Source organism: Mustela nigripes, chromosome 12, assembly GCF_022355385.1.
Source record: "Mustela nigripes isolate SB6536 chromosome 12, MUSNIG.SB6536, whole genome shotgun sequence".
NCBI lineage: Eukaryota > Metazoa > Chordata > Mammalia > Carnivora > Mustelidae > Mustela > Mustela nigripes.
Window position 1 is genome coordinate 97,340,961 of NC_081568.1, and position 18,817 is coordinate 97,359,777.

The 18,817-nt window shown below is 40.2% G+C and overlaps 1 long non-coding RNA gene and 1 pseudogene across 2 annotated transcripts in view; both read left to right on the forward strand.

Moving 5' to 3' along the window:
• Nucleotides 1-2,565: 2,565 nt before the first annotated feature.
• Nucleotides 2,566-18,817, forward strand: part of LOC132027942 (uncharacterized) — a 178,513-nt gene continuing 162,261 nt past the window's right edge. For both annotated transcript variants that reach the window (XR_009407265.1, XR_009407266.1), the window contains exon 1: nucleotides 2,566-2,742. This is a non-coding gene — a long non-coding RNA (uncharacterized LOC132027942). The remainder of the gene's footprint in view (nucleotides 2,743-18,817) is intronic.
• On the forward strand, nucleotides 8,285-8,503 carry LOC132027941 (protein kish-A-like; annotated as a pseudogene).

The window sequence follows — 18,817 nt, forward strand, 5'->3', positions numbered from 1 at the left end:
ACTTCAAAGCAGTTTTCTGTCTCTGAAGAGCCTCAAGGATCCAGAAGAAAATTATAGGACATTGCTTAGAATCTATAGTCATACTGTATGGAAGACTTTCAAGTGAAATGAGAGCGTAATAACCGATACATGATTGGTTGTATGTGAATCAAAATCACTTATGTGAGGACAGAGTTGAGAAGTTCTTCTATGATGCACAAGCAAAAGGGGACGGAAGATCAAAATGTGAGCAGAGGTCTAATACATGAATACTTAGTGTTCCTAGGGAAGATAGCATGACTAGGAGTTAAAAAGTAATTGGGGCACCTGGGTGCCTCAGTGGGTTAAGCCTCTGCCTTCAGCTCAGGTCATGATCTTAGGGTCCTGGGATCAAGATCCATGTCGGGCTCTCTGCTCGGCGGGGAGCCTACTTCCCCCTCTCTCTGCCCACTTGTGATCTTTCTCTCTCTCTCTGTCAAGTAAATAAAATCTTAAAAAAAAAAGTAATAATAAAGGTTGGAATAAAATTAAAGTACACAGGCTGAAGGGGCTTGCTGTAGTTCAGATAAAAATAGAAGAGATCCATATGTAGATATATCCAAAGAGAAAATTTTGAATTACACAAGTTATAAAAATCCTACAAATGTCCGCTTGGAAAAGGTAATTTAACTACACATTGGAGAGACATACTGAGAAGTTTTTGGCTGCTAGCACCCTGATACTGTTTGGAGGAATTGTCTCTTCCCCATGAGAGTCGGCAGAGCAAAGTATCGGGCAAGAATCTTTATCCTTTTCTGCCAAGAAGTGGGGATGTAACCTGAGACGAATAGAGCTGTGTCCCCATAGCTGGAAATTTAGCAGAGCAGCACAAAGATGGAAGCCAGTTTCTTCTGTTCGTTCACCCCAGATCCTGGGCCTTGATGTCCATTGTCAGTTCCTGCAACTGATATTTCGGGAGTGGCTCTCTTTTTGTCTTTTGGTGAAACTCCCCTTAGATTCTGAGTTCCCCCATAACCCTTCCATAAATTTCACTTTTGCTGCACTTGGCAAGAGACCCTAATGAGAGAAGATCTGGGGGTGGGGCTCTAGAGTACCTGTAAGAATGAGGAAGAAGGTGCTTATATTCCCTTTCATATCATTTCCTATCACAGGTCCCAGCAGACCCCCGAATAGGAGAGCAAAGCCATTATGCCTGCCTGATGCACCAATAGGTGGCGCTCTGACAAACTGAGTAGCGGATGCCACAAAGGGTCTGAGGTCTTCTGGAATAGGGGGTAGGGTGCCCCTTGGGGCAGAGAAGAATCAAATCATATCGCTACGTTATTATCTCTGGCTAATTTGCTGTGGTCTTACTGTGGTGCCTTCAAGACTCACCATTACTGAGGTAATGGTCAGACCACTCTCTGTATAGTTCATGTGGAGTTCCTTCCTTGTCTTACCACTTGGTTGAGCTGAGGGTGTATCAGATGAGACAGTTGCACTGTCATTTTAATGACAGCATGCATTTTTAGTTTACTGTATTTATATTCTGCATTTATTTATTTATATTCTGTATTTATATTCTGTACATGGACACACAAGTCTCAGGATTTCTTATGTCCTCTCGAGACACTAGCAAAGAAGCCAAGATCGGTTGTCTTTGGCATCACTGGAAGTTTGAAGACTTCTAAAACTGCAATATGTACAGGATTTGGGAGAAGAAAAGGCCACGGCCCAAGCATTTTTTTAAAAGCGTTTATTTATTTATTTGACAGAGAGAGACACAGCCAGAGCAGGAACACAAGCAAAGGGAGTGGGAAAGGAAGAAGCAGGCTTCCTACAGAGCAGGGAGACTGATGTGGGGCTTGAATCCAGGACCCTGGGATCATGACCTGAGTTGAAGGCAGTCGCTTAACCGACTGAGCCACCCAGGTGCCCCGACTCAAGCATTTAAAATAAGTCAAGTTGTCTTTTGTGAAGGAGGGCAATAGAAATCTATTTTTAAGGGTGCTGGGTGGTGCATGGGTGGAGGTCTCCACTCTTGGTTTTGGCTCAGGTCATGTTCTCTGGGTTCTAGGGATTGTGCCCTTGTTCAGGCTCAACCCAGTCAACAGAAGGGTCTGCTTGGGATCCTTGCTGCCTCTCCCTCTGCCCCTCCCCTCGTGCTCTCTCTTTCTCTCTCTAAGATAAATTAATCTTAAAAAAAAAAAAGAAGAAAAAGAAAGCTATTTTTGGATATGTAAGGGTGCAGGGATCAGGGCATCCACATTCCCTTCTTGAAAAACCTGTTCCAGTCAACCAAGAAAAGGAGCAAATCGGAGCGTTCAATGAGGGGAACCATGAGGCACGGTTCTAACCTCAGCCTAACCCCAAACCTAACCTGAAGCCAGGGACCTTCTGGATTCTTTGTCATTAGGGGAATTTTGTAATCAGAGCAGAAAGCTTGGTCAAGCTTTCCTTCCCTGAGCCACTTCCTTCCTCCGAGGCTGATTTTCCTGTACCAGGAAACGTGTCTCTTGCGACACACCCTCTGTCCCCCTTACAGATGCCTTGTTTGGTGAGCTCTTGTAATTTTTGTTTCATTTATGTATTTGCAAACAACACCTCACCTATTCACAGGATTGTGACTCAGAGCTGAGAAATAAATACATTTCCCTGTTACCACTGATCAGGATGTTTACTTCAACTTTTTGACCTTTTTTTCTTCTAAGCAAAGTCATGTGGCCTGCATCTTTAAAACCTGGACTGAAGAATTTTGCCAAACAGAAAGAGAAGAATTGGTTTGTAAGTATATGTATAAAGATATACAATGAGTGAAAAAAAGAGAAGTAACCTGAATGCTATGACTAGAGAGTGGTTGGATAAACTGTGGCTATGTCCATATTTCTGGAATGTTCTATGGTTATTAAAAAAGAGGAGTTGGGGGACGCGGGGGTGGCTCAGTCGGTTAAGCTGCTGCCTTCGGCTCGGGTCATGATCCCAGGGTTCGGGGATGGAGTCCTGCATAGGGCTTCTTGCCCGGGAGGAAGCCTGCTTCTCCTTCTTCCTCTCCCCCTGCTTGTGTTCCTGCTCTTGCTGTGTTTCTCTCTGTCAAACAAATAAATACAATCTTAAAAAAAAAAAAAAAAAGGAGGAGTCAGATTTATATGCACTGACCAATAGGAAAGGCCACCATGAAGTAAGATGGAGAGGAATGTATATAGAAAAATCAGAGCAAGAGGCACCTTGTTACCTCAGTCAGTTCAGCATCTGCCTTTGGCTCAGGTCATAATCTCAAGGTCCTGGGATCAAGTCCTATATCGGGCTCCTTGTTCCACAGGGAATCTGCTTCTCCCTCTCCCTCTGCTGCTCCCCCTGCCTGTGCTCTCTCTGTCTCTCTTAAATAAATAAACAAAATCTTAAAAAAAAATCAGAGGGAAAAAAACCGTTTTCCTGTGAATATTTTCATTTGTGGGCATTGATAGGAGCATAAGGAATAACATGGACATTGAACTATTAACATTTACTGTCTTCAAGTGGATGTGGTGGTAGGAGTGAGGGTCACAGGTAAGAAGAATACTGTTGTGTTTTTATTTGTTATCAAATAAATAGATTAAAATAAATAATCAATTGTGTTTTTATTTGTTATATTTTTTTGTATATAATAAAAGACCATAAAAGTATATATTGCCTTTTCAGTTTGAAAGAGAAATCTAACAAAGTAATAAAGATAATTCATCCTGAATGACTTCAGTATTTTTTAATTGAGGAAGATGGATACGTGATCCGGGGACAGACAAACTATTCAGTCAGTCCCTCTGGATGTCATTTCTTGTGACCTATGATGTAGAGTTCTAGAGTTGAATGTGCTTAAAAATTACCTGATGTTAGAGGTGTTCAACTAAATAATTCACTTTCCATAAAGCTTGCCCTTTGAAAGTCTTCAATTCTGTGGCTTTTATTATATTTGGACTTGTGCAGCCATCACTACTCTCTAGGTCCAGGCCATTGCCATCACTCCCTGAAGAAACGCATTAGCACTCATGCTCTGGGATCCCCGCTCCCTGCACGGTGGCGACTGCTAGTCCACCCTGCCTCTATGGATTTACCTGTTATGGGACTTCCTATAAATGATCACACCAAAATATGTGACCTCTTGTGTCTGGCTCCTTTCAATTAGCATCATCTTTTCAAGGTTTGTGTTGACGTATGATGATTGGTATTTAATTCATTTTATAGATAAATAGTATTCCATTGTATGGACGTATGACTTTTGTTTTTCAATTCATGAGCTGATTGGCGTTTGAATTATTTCCACGTTTTGCTCTAAGGAGCATCTGAGGACAAGTTTTTGTGTGGGCATGTGTTTTCAATTCTTTTTTCTTTTCTTTTCTTTTTTTTAAGTTTGTTTTAGTAATCTCTACAGCCAGCCTGAGTTTGAACTCATGACCCCGAGATCCAGAGTTGCATGTTCCTCTGGGTGAACCAGCCAGGTGTCCCTGTTTCCGATTCTTTTTACCTCTTCTACATACCAAGGGCAGAATTGCTGACCTGTATGGGTAAATCCGTGTTTAATATTTTTGGAAACTGCCAAGCTGGTTTCTAAAAACAGTTGTATTATATTATAATACCTCAAGGAGTGCTTGAGGATTCTAATTTCTCCACACCTTTGTCAACCCTTGTTGTTTTCTGTTTTGTTTTTAGCTTCTCTAATAATATCTATTGTTGAGTTTCTTTTAAAATCAATGTTGAGTATTTTTTAATGCTCATTGGGTCATTTGCACTTCTTCTTTGAATAAATATCTTTTAAAATCCCTTATTTATTAACAATGGAATTATTCATATCACGGTAGAGTTTTATATTCTAGATAGAGGTTCCTTGGCAGATATGTGATTTGAAGATCTTTTCTCCCACTCTATAGGTTACCTTCACTCTCTTGATCGTATCCTTTGTAGGACACAAGTTTAAATTTTGAAGCAGTCCAGTGGATCTTTGGTTTTTTTCTTTTGGCTTGTGCTTTCTGTACCTAAGAAACCATTACCTAATCCTCAATCTGAAAATATATCCTCTATTTATTTTAAGAATTTTAATAGTTTTAACTCTTAAATTTAGGTCTGTGATTCATTTTGGATTAATTTTTATATGTTGTGTGAAGTAGGGATCAAACTTTTTTTTTTTTTTTTTTTTTGCTGTGTGTATACCTTATTTCAGCACAATTTATTGAAAAGACTCTTCTTTTCCCATCCAGTTATCTTGACACCCTTGTCAAAGGTCAGTTAACCATAGATGCATAGGCTTATTTTTGGACTCTTAATCATATCCCATTGTTCTGTATATCTATCCTTATGTCGGTACTGCACTGTCTTGATTACTATAGCTTAGTGGTATACTATAGCTTAGTGGTTTGGGAATGTGAATTCCCCAACTTTTTCTTTTTCAAGATTGCTTGGCTATTGTGGGTTCCTTGTGACTCCATATGAATTTTAGGATCAGCTTGTAAATTTCTGCAGAAAAACCTGGTGAATTTTGATAGGGGTTCCCTTGAATCTGTAGATCAATTTGAGAGTATTGCTATCTTAACAGTATTAAGTCTCCTGATCCACGAACATGGAATATCTATTGATTTTGGTCTTCTTAAATTTCTTTCAATGAATTTTTTAAATAACGTTCATCATATAAATCTTACACATTTTATTAAATTTATTTCAAAGGATTTTATTCTTCTTGAGACTATTGCGAACACATTGTTTTCTTAATTTCACTTTCAGATTGTTCATTGCCAGTGTATGAATATACAATTTGTTTCTGTGTATTGGTCTTATATTCTGAATCTTGCTGTATGTACTAATGAGTTCTAATAGTTTTTTTTTTGCATTCATTAGGATTTCCTATATATGAGATCATGTTATCTCTAAATATAGTCCTACTTCCTCCTTTACAATCTTGATGCTGTTTATTTTGCCCAGACATATTTGCTTTTAGAACAACATTAAATAGATGTGGTCAGCGTGGACATCTGTCTTCTTAATTGTAGGGGAAAGCATTCAGTCTTTCACTATTAAGTGTGATGTTTGCGTAGGTTTTTTAAAGACACTCTTTCTCAGGTTGAAGAGGTTCCCTTTTATCTTATTTTTTAAAATCATGAAACAGGGCGCCTGAGTGGCTCAGTGGGTTAAGCCGCTGCCTTCAGCTCAGGGTCCTGGGATCGAGTCCTGCATCGGGCTCTCTGCTCAGCAGAGAGCCTGCTTCCTCCTCTCTCTCTCTGCCTGCCTCTCTGCCTACTTGTGATCTCTCTCTGTCAAATAAATAAATAAATAAAACTTAAAAAAAAAAACCTTATTAAAAAAAATCATGAAACAGCAATTGGCTTTCATCAGTTTTTTTTTTTAAGATTATTTATTTATTTATTTGACAGAGATCACAAGTAGATAGAGCAGCAGGCAGAGGGGGGTGGGGAGCAGGCTCTCCGCTGAGCAGAGAGCCCCATGCGGGGTTTGATCCCAGGACTCTGGGATCATGACCTGAGCTGAAGGCAGAGGTTTAACCCACTGAGCCACCCAGGTGGCCCCTCATCAGTATTTAAAAAAAAAAAAAAACCCACTTTATTGAGACATGGCTGACATACAAAAAGCTCTACACATTTAATGCATACAGTCTGGTAAATCTGGAGAGACGTATACACCCATGAACCATCACCACAATCTGTGTTCTAAATACATTCATCGCCCTTATTGTCAAAAGCTTTTTCTGCATGTGTTGACGTAACCACGTGGTTTTTGTTTTTGACTGTATTAACATCGTGTATTACATTGGTTGCTTATCAGCTACTCAACCAACCTTGTATCTTGGAATGGCTCCCACTTGGTCATGGAGTATAATCCTTTTCTATGTTGCTGGATTCCATCAGTTAGTATTTTGTTGGATTTTTGCATCTATATTTGTAAGATCTTTCGTTTTGTTTTTGTTTACTTTTGTGTGATGACCGTGGTTTTGGTATCAGAGTAGGACTGCTCTCATGAAATGAGTTGGGGAGGGTTTATTTCCTTATGAAACCTTGTGTAAGAGTTTCTGAAAGATGGACACCAATTCTTCTTTCAACATAGGGTTGAATTCACCTTTGAATCCATTTGGTCCTGGGCTTTCCTTTGCGGTGGTTTTTTGATTACTAATTCAATCTCTTTACTTGTTATGGGTCTACTCAGATTGTCTGTTTTTTTTAAGTCAGTTTCATTCAAGTGTTTCTGGGCATTTGTCCATTTCATTTAGTTTACATTAATTGTTTCCATACAGTTATCCATTGTATTTCTTTATAGTCATTTCATTCTTACAAGGTCGGTATTTATATTACCCGTCTCATTCCTCATTTTAGTAATATGAGTTTCTCTCTTTTTTGTCTTTGTTAGCCTAGCTAAATGTTTGTCAACTTGCTGATCTTTTCAAAAAAGCAGCTTTTGGTTTCATTGATTTTCTCTATTGTCTTTCTAGTCTCTTGTACTAATTTCTGCTCAAATATTATTATTTCTTCTTTCTTCTTGCTTTAGTTATAGTTTGCCCTTTGTTTTTAGTTTCTTACAATGGAGTTTAGGCTATTAATCTGAAATTTAAGAAATTTTTAAATTTAAGATTTCATTTATTTATTTGAGGGAGAGATAGCTAGAGAGAGCATGAGTGGAAGTGGGGAACAGGAAGAGAGAGAAGCAGACTTGCCACCGATCAGGGAACCCAACTTGGGGTTTCATCCCAGGATCGTCAGCGGAAGGTAGATGTGATGATTAACTGACTGAGCCACCCAGGTGCTCCTAAAATTTTTTAAAACATAGGCATTTACTACTATAAATTTCCCTCCAAGCAGTGTTTTAACTCCCCCCCCCCCACCATAAATTTTGGTATGCTGTGATTTTATTTTCCCTTATTTAAAGTATTTTCTAATTTCCTCTGGTGATTTCTTTTTTGACCCATTGTTTATTTAAGAGTGTGTTATTTAATTTCCACTCTTAAAAATTCTTCCAGTTTCCTTGTTTCATTAATGTCCATTTCATTCCATTGTGGTTGGAGAACAGTCTGTCTCTTTTTAATCTTGTAGATTTCCTGAGGTTCTTTTTATAGCTTAATGTATAAGGTATTCTGGAGAATGTTCCTTTGTGTACTTGAAAGGATTGTATATTTGCTACTGTTGGATAAAATATTCTTAAAGTGTGCTGATGAGTCTAGTTGCCTTCTGATGTTATACATTACTTTATAAAGTCAGCTTGTACAGTCTTGGATATATTGCATGATTAGAACTATATAACAATTCTTAACAGAATATTTTGAGCAAGCTGTGGCTGGGGCTTTATTGGCCTCACTATGTCTGCCATTTCCAATTTTCAGAGGCTCTTGACCGTAATCTTGCAGCTTATGTGGACCTGTACTAATATCTGATCTTTGGCACCCAGCCCCCTGGACAGAAATAAAACTGGATTGTTTGATATATTTTGGAAGTGTGCCCAAACTGGTGAGTGGAAGAGTTTTTGTGTTGCGGTATGCTGTATAGTGATGGCCTTCAGCATCCTCTTCATACAGTAGTTTGGAAAAATATCAGAATTCAGTCACCATCAGATTTCAGTATGAAAAAAGGACTTACGTGCAGAAAATAATGGGATGAATGGTTAACGCTTTTATTTCTGAACATTGAATGAGATAAATTTCCAGCTGCTCTTCTCTATTTTTGTTATTGGGCCAATGTTCTATATAAATAGGATGCAACCATTTAATTAAAAGTTAGGGGTACCTGGGTGGCTCAGTCTGTTAAGCATCTGCCTTTGGTTCAGGTCGTGATCTTGGGGTCCTTGGATCAAGCCCCGCATCGGTCTTCCTGCTGAGTGGGGAGCCTGCTTCTCCCCCTACTCAAGCTCTCTCTCTTTCTCAAATAAATAAATAAAATCTTAAAAAATAAAGAGTTTACTATGTCTGTAACAGTGAATCTTGGTATGGTCACTACAAGATTACCTTCTGCAAATGTTATTCTGTTATATCAAATACCAGTGAGGTATGTCTAAGACACATCATAGAAAACAAAATTGGTAAATAACTCAAGTTCCTTTCACTGTGATTTGGAAATGATGAATATTTATAGAATGAGAAAAAAATATTTTGAGGGAATTTATGGATTTTAATAATTACTTCTACCTGGTGTGATTGTGGGTGGCATCCCCCCTTATTCTATTTTCCTGTATTTTTCACATTTCTTGTGTTGAGCATGAATTATATAATACTGATAAATTTAAAATCAAATCAGACAAAATGGAAGCATACAGTTAGACTTACTGGAGGAGGTAATGAAACTGTGGTAACATTTATCCAGATATATTTCTTACCACAAAGCATTGTGAAAACAGCTGGTCCTCAGTAGTTGTATGTTGAATCAAAGATGACAGCTTTCCATCTGTGCAAACATTGAGTATAAATATAAGGAATAGACTGGTTACTTTGACTTTCATATTAAACCTGTAGACTTCATATAGCTCATTTTTGTAAGATGTGAGAAAAAAAAAACCTAAGGATTGGAATCCTCAATCTTTTTTTTTTTTTTTTTTTTTTTTTTTTTAGCCAATCTCCTATTATCTGCCAACAGCTTTGCTGTTGTCAGCAAGATTGCGTATTTTTGGATTTGGCAGCTCCATAGTCAGTGTCTTTTATTTTATGTTAGCAGAACCTTAATTAAAGTTTTGCTGGCTATGTTTTGCTAATTTTTCAACAAATAAGCAAATTTTAAAGTCCCACTCTATGAAGTAATTGTGTGTACTTTCCTTCCTTCCTTCCTTCCTTTCTAAAAAGAGGGAGAGGGAGCATGGGAGGGGCAGAGAGAATCTTAAGCTGACTCCACACCCAGCATGGAGCCTAACCGAGGGCTCCATCTCCTCACCCTGAGATCATGACCCGAGCCGAAATCAAGAGTCAGATACTTAACTGACTGAGCCACCCAGGTGTCCGGATGTGTAGTTGTTTTTTATTAAATTAGAGAACAATAACGATGTTTATTAGTTCATATCCACATTTGGTCAGAAAAGATTTGCAATGGTTTGAAAAGGAGTTATGTCCTACAACTTCAAGGACTTCTGCTTTAATGGACATGGTGGAAAGCTTAAAATACAGGACTTCTGTGACTTCTAACTGCTCCTTTCTTGCTCACAAGGAGAGGATTTGCAGAATCAGCATTTCTTGTAATAGGATCATGTTGTAAAATGTGGTGCCATCTGCAAATAGATTAATAATATGGGAGGCAGTGCCAGTTTTTATGCCTTGTAATTTGGGATGATTCTCATCAAAACTGTGAGTGTTTCTATAGTGAAAGCAAGAGGAATAAGCCGCTTATCATCTTATGTCTCTCTAGATTGCAGTCTAAACTACAAAATTTATTTCAGGACAAGCATTAGCTCCTTAGGTAGAGAAATAATTCTCTCAAATCATATCTTCTTTCTATTTCTGAAGAAATATTCCCTCTAGGGAGCTTCTGGTGCATCAATACATTATTACAATTTATGGTCATGAATTAAATTAAAAATTTCCTCTATCCGTGTGTGCCAACTTCCCGTTCCTAATAAATATGCTGTATTTAGGAGTGATGGGCATCTATAGAACTGTTTTTGTTGTATCTCTATTGAGTTAGGACAAGAGCACAAATTAGGAATATTTTCTGTTTGCTAAAATGTACAATGAAAATTCAAATAAAAATAAAAATTGACAAGAATCCTATCTGGCTCCATTCTTTTGTAGCTCTTAAGATTTCCAGCGGTTTTTCCCAGTGTTTTGTTTTCCCAGTTTCCCTTTGTTTTTGTTTTTCTTGACCAGACATTGAGGTCAGAATGGGAGTTCAGCAATCTCATGAATTTCAGGCCATCATGGTTACATGGCTAAGGAAGATAAAGGGACACTTTTTGTTCTCCGAATTCTCATAGTATTTTTTTTAACTTTTGTAGGAGAATTATATATGAATATATGGGTGTGAGTATAGTACATGTATTAGTTGGAAATATTTGCCCTTCTATTTTATTCTTTATTTTATCTCTGAAAATTTATCATTAGAATATTTCAGTTGTTGGGGCCCCTGGTTGGCTCAGTGGGTTAAAGCCTCTGCCTTTGGCTCATGTCATGACCCCAGGGTCCTGGGATCAAACTCTGCATTGGGCTGTCTGCTCAGCAGGGAGCCTGCTTCCTCCTCTCTCTATCTCTGCCTGCCTCTCTGCCTACTTGTGATCTGTCAAATAAATAAATAAGAATCTTTAAAAAAAAAGAATATTTCAGTTGTTAATCTAAGAGTTTCAGGATGCCAGCAAGCTGCTCTGGACCCCCAAACCTGATGATTATGTCTCTCAAGTTTTGAGATTCAGTGTTTTAATATATTGGCTGGCAGAGGCATGAAAGTACCCTGCGTAGACTCTGATGCACCTTTAAGCCGATATTCTTGAAGTATTTGATCTGAATTTATTTAGAGGAAAGGCTGAGTACTCTGTGGAGTAAGGCGGGCACTTGGGACTCCCCTTTTTAAATTTTTAAATTTTTAATTTTTTTCAGCTCTGGCCCCAGACTTACACATGATACTCAGTATAGCAAAGATCTTGTGGTGAACTTGATTGGACTCCTTTGCTTTTTAATGGAGTAAGGAAAGGATAATATGAAAAACACTTATGTGACTATATATGAAGTAGAAGAATGTTTAATATTTGGTCATATTTGCTTCATAGCTTCTTCTCCTTCTCTATTTTAAATAGAATAAAATATTACACATAAAAGTTAAGGTCTATTACCCCACTCTGTCTGGTGGCAGTGCTGTCATGAATTTGGTTTGAATCTAGTCTATGCATATACACTTTTATGAATCTGTGATCAATACGGAAGGAGGCTGTGGGCTTTTGATATTTATATGAATGATAGTATCCTTCATCCAGTGTTTTGAAATTGGCTTTTTTCACTAAGTGTTGTATTTTCAAGAACTACCCACGTAGGGGCGCCTGGGTGGCTCAGTCAGTTAAGCATCTGCCTTTAGCTCAGGTCATGATCCCAGCGTCCTGGGATAGAGTCTTGGGATCGAGTCCTGCATTGATTCCCTGCTCATCGGGAAGCCTGCTTCTCCTTCTGTGATCTCTCTCACTCTCTCTCAAATAAATAAATAAAATGGTAAAAAATAAAAAAAACCACTATCCATGTAGATGCACATGCCTAGTCAATTTTAAGTGCTGTTTAGTGTTCTCTTGTGAAATAACCACAATTTATTGATCTCTTCTCTGATTGGCAGATATTCAGGTTTTTCAAATTTTTCACTATTACAAACACTGTTGCACTGCTCCTGATATTGTACCATTTAATATAATAGTTGTTGAATATTTTTAGTAAAAAATAAAAAAAATTGGACTTCTATCAGATTAAGACTGACCTTCTCTTCCCAGTTTCCTAGATATTTTAAAGTGTTTTCTTAAAGGCAGTTTTATCATTCTACTGGGGGAGGGGTCCTCCTCCCAAATCTAAAAGAGTTATCCAAAGTAGTCCTTTGAATTAGATATATTATCTAAAATAGAGATTTCCTCAATTCAGTTTTCCCCATTTTATTACAGTTTCCTTAATGTTTTTATACTACTTGATTGGTTTCCTGGAAAGCTAATCTGCCCTTGAATCTGCCTCTATCAATTTGTGAAGTCCATCATTAGAGTATTCTTATAATATCCAGTTTGAAAACTTACTTATGTGTTAAGCACAGAGTTCCTTAATTTATAAGGATTCTCAAAATCTTTAGGTTGGAGGATTCTACCTAAAGTTAATGCTTACCTTCATCAAAAAGAGAGAAAAACTGTCATCAGATTGAGTTTTGGTTTTGCACCATAAAGCAAAAACACTAATTTCTTTGGATTTGGGATATTCATTTTTTGAAAAAAGATTTTATTTATTTATTTGTCAGAGAGAGCGAGTGAGCGGGAGCACAAGCAGGGAGAGTGACAGGCAGAGGGAGAAGCAGACTGCCTGCTGAGAAAGGAGCTGGATGTGGAAATTGATCCCAGGATATTCATTTTTATTAAGCATAAAAACCATATATCAGACCTAAATTTAAAAGAAAGTAATGTAGGGGTGCCTGGGTGGCCTGATGGCATCTGGTTGTTAAGCGTCGGGCTTTGGCTCTGGTCATGATCCTAGGGTAGTGGGATCGAGGCCCATACCCGGCTCCCTGCTCAGCAGAGAACCTGCATCTCCTTCTGCCACTACCCGTGCTTGTGATCTTTCTCTAGCTGTGTCTCTCTCTGTCAAGTAATAAATAAAATCTTTTAAAAAAGAGAAAGTAATCTATACTGTAAATACAACATAAACTTGATATTTATGGAATAAGGTAAAATGACGAAATGAGATATTTATATATTTACTTTATCCTCAGTACATTTTGTATTGGACAATGAAGAGAGAATTATGTAAATCACTCTGTGTTTCTTATTTGTAATTTCTGTTAATGTGAGATAATTGAAAATAGAAATTACAAAGAAACTATATTTTCTCAGGCTAGACTTACGTGAAGCTTTCTGTGGTTGTCATTTCAGAAGTCCCCACCGGGTGGCAGCAGCAGCCCGCTCAACCCCCTAGCTTGGGCGGCATTCAACATGGCATCCTTTCCTTTCCTGGTAGCCAGAAAGCTGTAATTATGTGGATTCGGAGTTGGAAGGAAGGGTGGCTATTTAGAGTAACTCCCTCAAAATATTGTTAATATAGCATTGTGTAATCATAGTAGTAATGATGCATGTATCATGGACGGTTTTCTTCCTTCCTAATTTCTTTTTTTTTTCCCCCTCCAAATAAACATTTTCTCCCATCTGTGTGGGCAACTGTGTATATACAAGAAATCATTTTATCTCAAACCCAGCACGGTGTGAGCCAAGATATTGTCAGATATTAAACAAACACAATATGAGAAACATAGCCTCCTGCCACTCCCACCCCGAGATGCTGTAGACTACCATTTAGGTAATAGGAGAGGTGCCAGTTCCTTCGTGAAGGCTTCCTTACTCACTGCAACAGAGTCACTTCCTAAGAGCATGTGACGCTGAAGGAATTTACTCAGACTGGGTAATGGCTATGGAATGGCTGTATTGCCATGCCCATTCATGTTACTGCCCGCTGGGATCCAGAGCCGGCTAAGATGCAGAGTACTTCCAACTTGTCTTAATGTGCTTTCATAATTAAATGACTGTAGAACAAGGCTGGCACTAGGGACTTCACTCAAGAAGGCATCCAGATCTACTCTAGGAGCCCTCTATCTCCTACCTTGCTCCTCATTTTGAGTTATGTTCCTTGAAATCCCAGATAGTGGCTAATACTTGGGGTCCTTCTAAGAGAGGAGAGTGTTTTAATTGGGTTTAACTATCTGTGCTTTTTTTTTTTTTTTTAAGATTTTATTTATTTATTTGACAGACAGAGATTTCAAGTAGTCAGAGAAAGGCAGGCAGGGAGAGAGGAGGAAGCAGGCTCCCCTCTGAATGGAGAGCTCGATGCGGGGCTCGATCCCAGGACCCTGAGACCATGACCTGAGCCGAAGGCAGAGGCTTTAACTCACTGAGCCACCCAGGCGCCCCGCTATCTGTGCTTTTTGAGCTGAGTTTGCCCAGCCCTAGGGACATGGTATGGTGTGTTAGGCCTTTGGCAAAGTACAGCACAATGGGGGCCTATCTTCTTCAAAAGTCTTATTTGGTCCTTGGCTAATAGAAAACATGGCCATTGAGTTCTTACAAGTAGATCTGGAATAGAATGCAACATGCACGTGAATTTTAAGGTAAAATGCAAATCTTCAGTGAAACGTTTTGCATGCAATGGGCTGCTTCATTTTTACATCTTCCGGATGTATTTTCTCTCACCTGCCTTAAGAAGTAATAGTAAGTAGAAAAAAGGAAATCTGAGAAGTGCTAACTAATTAACACGGATTGACTCTACACTAGCACCCACCTGTTACCAATAGTGGAGATAGTGGCCCGTGAAACACAGGACTAGTGCATTTTGAATGGCTCATTGGCATTTAGAGAGATGAGGCCTTGCGAGGCCCTAATTGGGCACCACGTTGGGATTCTTTGGACAGAAGAGGGATGACACCAGGGCACTGGCTGCCCTGACTGATGATAGTCATAGGCACCCTATGTTCTACAATTTGCTCATGAAGTTTGCCGGAGACTCTTCTTGATCTCCAGACTTCCTCCCTTGGTATGTTTTCGCCTTTGTTTGGTCACTTTCTTAATTAAATCATTCCCCAACTGCAAAGGAGCCCAGAACGTCTTAATGTGAGGACTTTGCACTTGGACTCCTTCATTCGAGAGGCTCCAAACTCGGGACCATCTTGCTCAGGTTCCACCCCCTCACGTTGGAAATGGTTTGGATGCTCTGGTACACGTTCTTCGGCCTTGCAGGGCTTCCCACCTGAACGCCTTACTTTGGCCCATGAGGATTTTCACAGTCTGGCTCCTGACTGATCTTCATTTCCCATTCTCCAGCTACCCGTAGTGATCCAGTCACGCTAGTGTCTGTGTTGGTCTTCAGACATTTCGAGTCGTCCGTATCTCAGGGCCTCACCTTACTGTTCCTTCTTCCAGGAATGCTTTTCCCATAGGTAATAGTTTGGGTTGCTTCCTCTCATCTTCTACATCTGTACTCCGAAGTTACTTGATGGGTGAGACCCCCCTGATTACCTCTCTTGACCCTCCCCCTGCCACCCTCCAGCACTCTACCTTGATTTACCTTTCTTCCAAGCCCTTATCACTGCCTGCATGTCAGAAATTAATCTAGTCACTTCTGCCTTCCTCTTTCCCTCCACCAAACCATACAAGCTGTTGGGGTGGGGCCATTATCTTGTTCAACGCTGTATCACCAGAAACATGAATCCTGTCTGGTCTATAGTTCTCAAAACACCTTTGTTGTATGAGTGACTGAGCTCTGCCATTTTACAGATCCCAGTACTGAGGTCCACAGCGGTGTAAACGGCCAGGGGCTGGGGAGTGGGAGAACGACTCCCACTGGGCTGATCATTTCCATTTCTGAGCATGATAGTTCCCACTATCCATACCTCTCCATCTCACAACTGACTGTGTCTTGCCTCGTCTTGTTTTTGAGTTGCTTCATGGCTGGGTCATGTCTCCGTAACTAGATTCTAAGCCCCTTGAAGGCAGGCACAGTGGTCTTTCTTTGGAATTCACATTGTGTAACACTGTGCCAGGAACTCAAAAGATGGTTAATGAATGCTTATTAAAGTCCTACTTTTTTTTTTTTTTGGAAGTAATGTTATCTGGAAAATTATGAAATATATATATTGAGGTTGATGGGGTAGAATCAGGAATCCTGAAAGCTTTCTATGATTCTTAAAAGACTATTTACTCCTGACCTTGATCATTCTTTTTTTTTTTTTTTAAAGATTTTATTTATTTATTTGACAGACAAAGATCACAAGTAGGCAGAGAGGCAGGCAGAGAGAAGGGGAAGCTGGCTCCTGCCGAGCAGAGAGCCCAATGCGGGCCTCGATCCCAGGATCCTGGGATCATGACCTGAGCAGAAGGCAGAGGTTTTAACCTACTGAGACACCCAGGCGCCCCTGACCTTGCTCATTCTGTAAATTTTGGGAAGAGCCAAAGATAAGGTTCCTCCCACGGCATTTTAGCACCAAAGAGAAATATTTACTTTAGCAAGATCTGGTAAACCAAGGGTCTCCGAGGATCACAGGGTGGTTGCCAGCCCTGGGTTTCAGAAACGGCTGGCTAGTTTTATTACCAGTTAATAGCATCTGTAGTTGTGCTTTTGCAAATAACCATGAGAAATCAATTGTCAGGCATGGACGGTGTGAGAAAATTACAGTCAGTGCCCTCCAAAGCTGGCTGGGGATGCGGGTGACTGGTCAGTAACTGCATCAAGTGTGTGAAGACTAAGGGAAAGCGTTTATTCTGGGTTGTGCTGTTCAAGGAGTATGAATTGGTGTGCCTGATGCTAATGTCCTTCTTCTTCTCCTCACCGCCCATGCACTCACTCTGGCAGGCTCTCAGGAGCCCCTTCTTTATCTCTGGAGAATTAGCCCTCTCCATTCATCCTGCAAATATAAGGAACCGCCGTGTTTTCAGCAGTGCCTGAGAAAGTCCTAAGTCTTGAGTCTCTGAAAGATACTTTATTGTAGTGCTTACGATGAATGAGGGTGTGTGAGTTCGAATCTTGCCTCTATCACTTCCTTGCTCTAAGACTTGGGGTTAGTTATTTAAGCTCTCTCTAAGTGTGTTTGCTTCTCTGTTAAATGGAAATCAAAATGGTACCAAGTGCATGTGTCATCGTTGAGATTAAATGAGGAGCTGGAGGTGAAGTATTTATTGCATTCTGTCACACAGAAGACCTTAAAGCACTTTATGTATTTATTTTTAAACTTTATTTTATTTTTTCAGTGTTCCAAGATTCATTGTTTATGCACCACACGCAGGGCTCCATGCAATACATGCCCTCCATAATACCCACCACCAGGCTCACCCATTCCCGCACACCCCTCCCTTCCAAAACCCTCAGTTTGTCTCTCAGAGTCTACAGTCTCTTATGGTTTGTCTCCCCCTCCGATTTCCCCCAACTCCCTTCTCCTCTCCATCTTCCAATGTCTTCCATGTTATTCCTTATGCTCCACAACTCCACAACTAAGTGAAACCATATGATGATTGACTTTCTCTGCTTGACTTATTTCACTCAGCATAATCTCTTCCAGTCCCGTCCATGCTTAGAGCACTTTAAATCAGTAAATACATATGTTTGAGTGAAGAAGGGGGGGAACCAGTCAGCCAGTAACTTTCCTGTCCTCCTAAACTATCCTGCGTATCTTCCAACCCTGCCCCTATCCCCAACCCCATTGTCTCGGAGAAATGAGCCAGAACTCTTGGTGATGTTGGTTCACTGCTCAGTCAGCAACCCTGCAGAATTATTTTTCCTAGCCACTTCAGGCTCTATGTTGCTGATGCCAAGTTACCGGGCTGGAGGGGAGTGTAGAGCTAGGTGCAAACTGCCGAGGCTGCCTGGGGGCCTAGGGGAAGCTGCTTGCCCTCACCAAATCCTTGGGAAGGGTAAGTAGCCATGATGACAGGGGTGGCCGTCTTTTCTTTCTCTAAGAAGAGCAAGACCCCCATCTGAGCCTTATCATGAGTCTCTGGGTACTGAGGGGGCTTCAACTTGCAGTTCTGAAGGGAGCTAGGAGCCCAGCTCTTTGAGGGCAGATGCCATTCCTGATTTCTTTTCTTAACTGTGTCTGCTGAGTGGACATATTGGATGTGTATATTTGGGTAGAAGTCTGCTGTCTTGTAGGATTGGGTACATTAGTGGGAGTGGGGCCGAACACTGGCCCACTGGAAAAGCTGCCTCTGATCTCTGGGTGCCTTGGGGCTGACAGGCTCTCACAGAAACAAAGGAAGTGGTGGCCTAAAAGGGACTGTCCTTTGTGGGGACCGTAAGTGGCTGAGACTGTTACGGTATGCTCATCTCGATTCAAATATTTAACAGGAGGTTGCAAACACTGAAGTTACTATGAAATTACCTGTTTTTCTTTGGAACTTAATTTCTGTTGAGGAGGGGGAGGGGCCCCTTGCGGTAGGCGTCTGTTTTTCAGTTTTGGAGACAGCCAGGAGATGGCGCCAGGGCTTGGTTCTTCATGGGTCCCAGGCAGACCAAAGAAAAGAAAATGCTTAGCATAGTCTGTCTTTTGACAAAACCTTTCTTTCTTAGGAAATCTGAACAGAAATCTTGGCCCTGGCATTCCTCGGGTTAAATGCTCGTCTCTTATCATCTGCAGAGAAACCGAGTTTCTTGTCATGGTGCCCTACATTTTCAGTTAGAGATTCTCCAGCGTTGGGTCTTGCTGCTTCTGGTGTT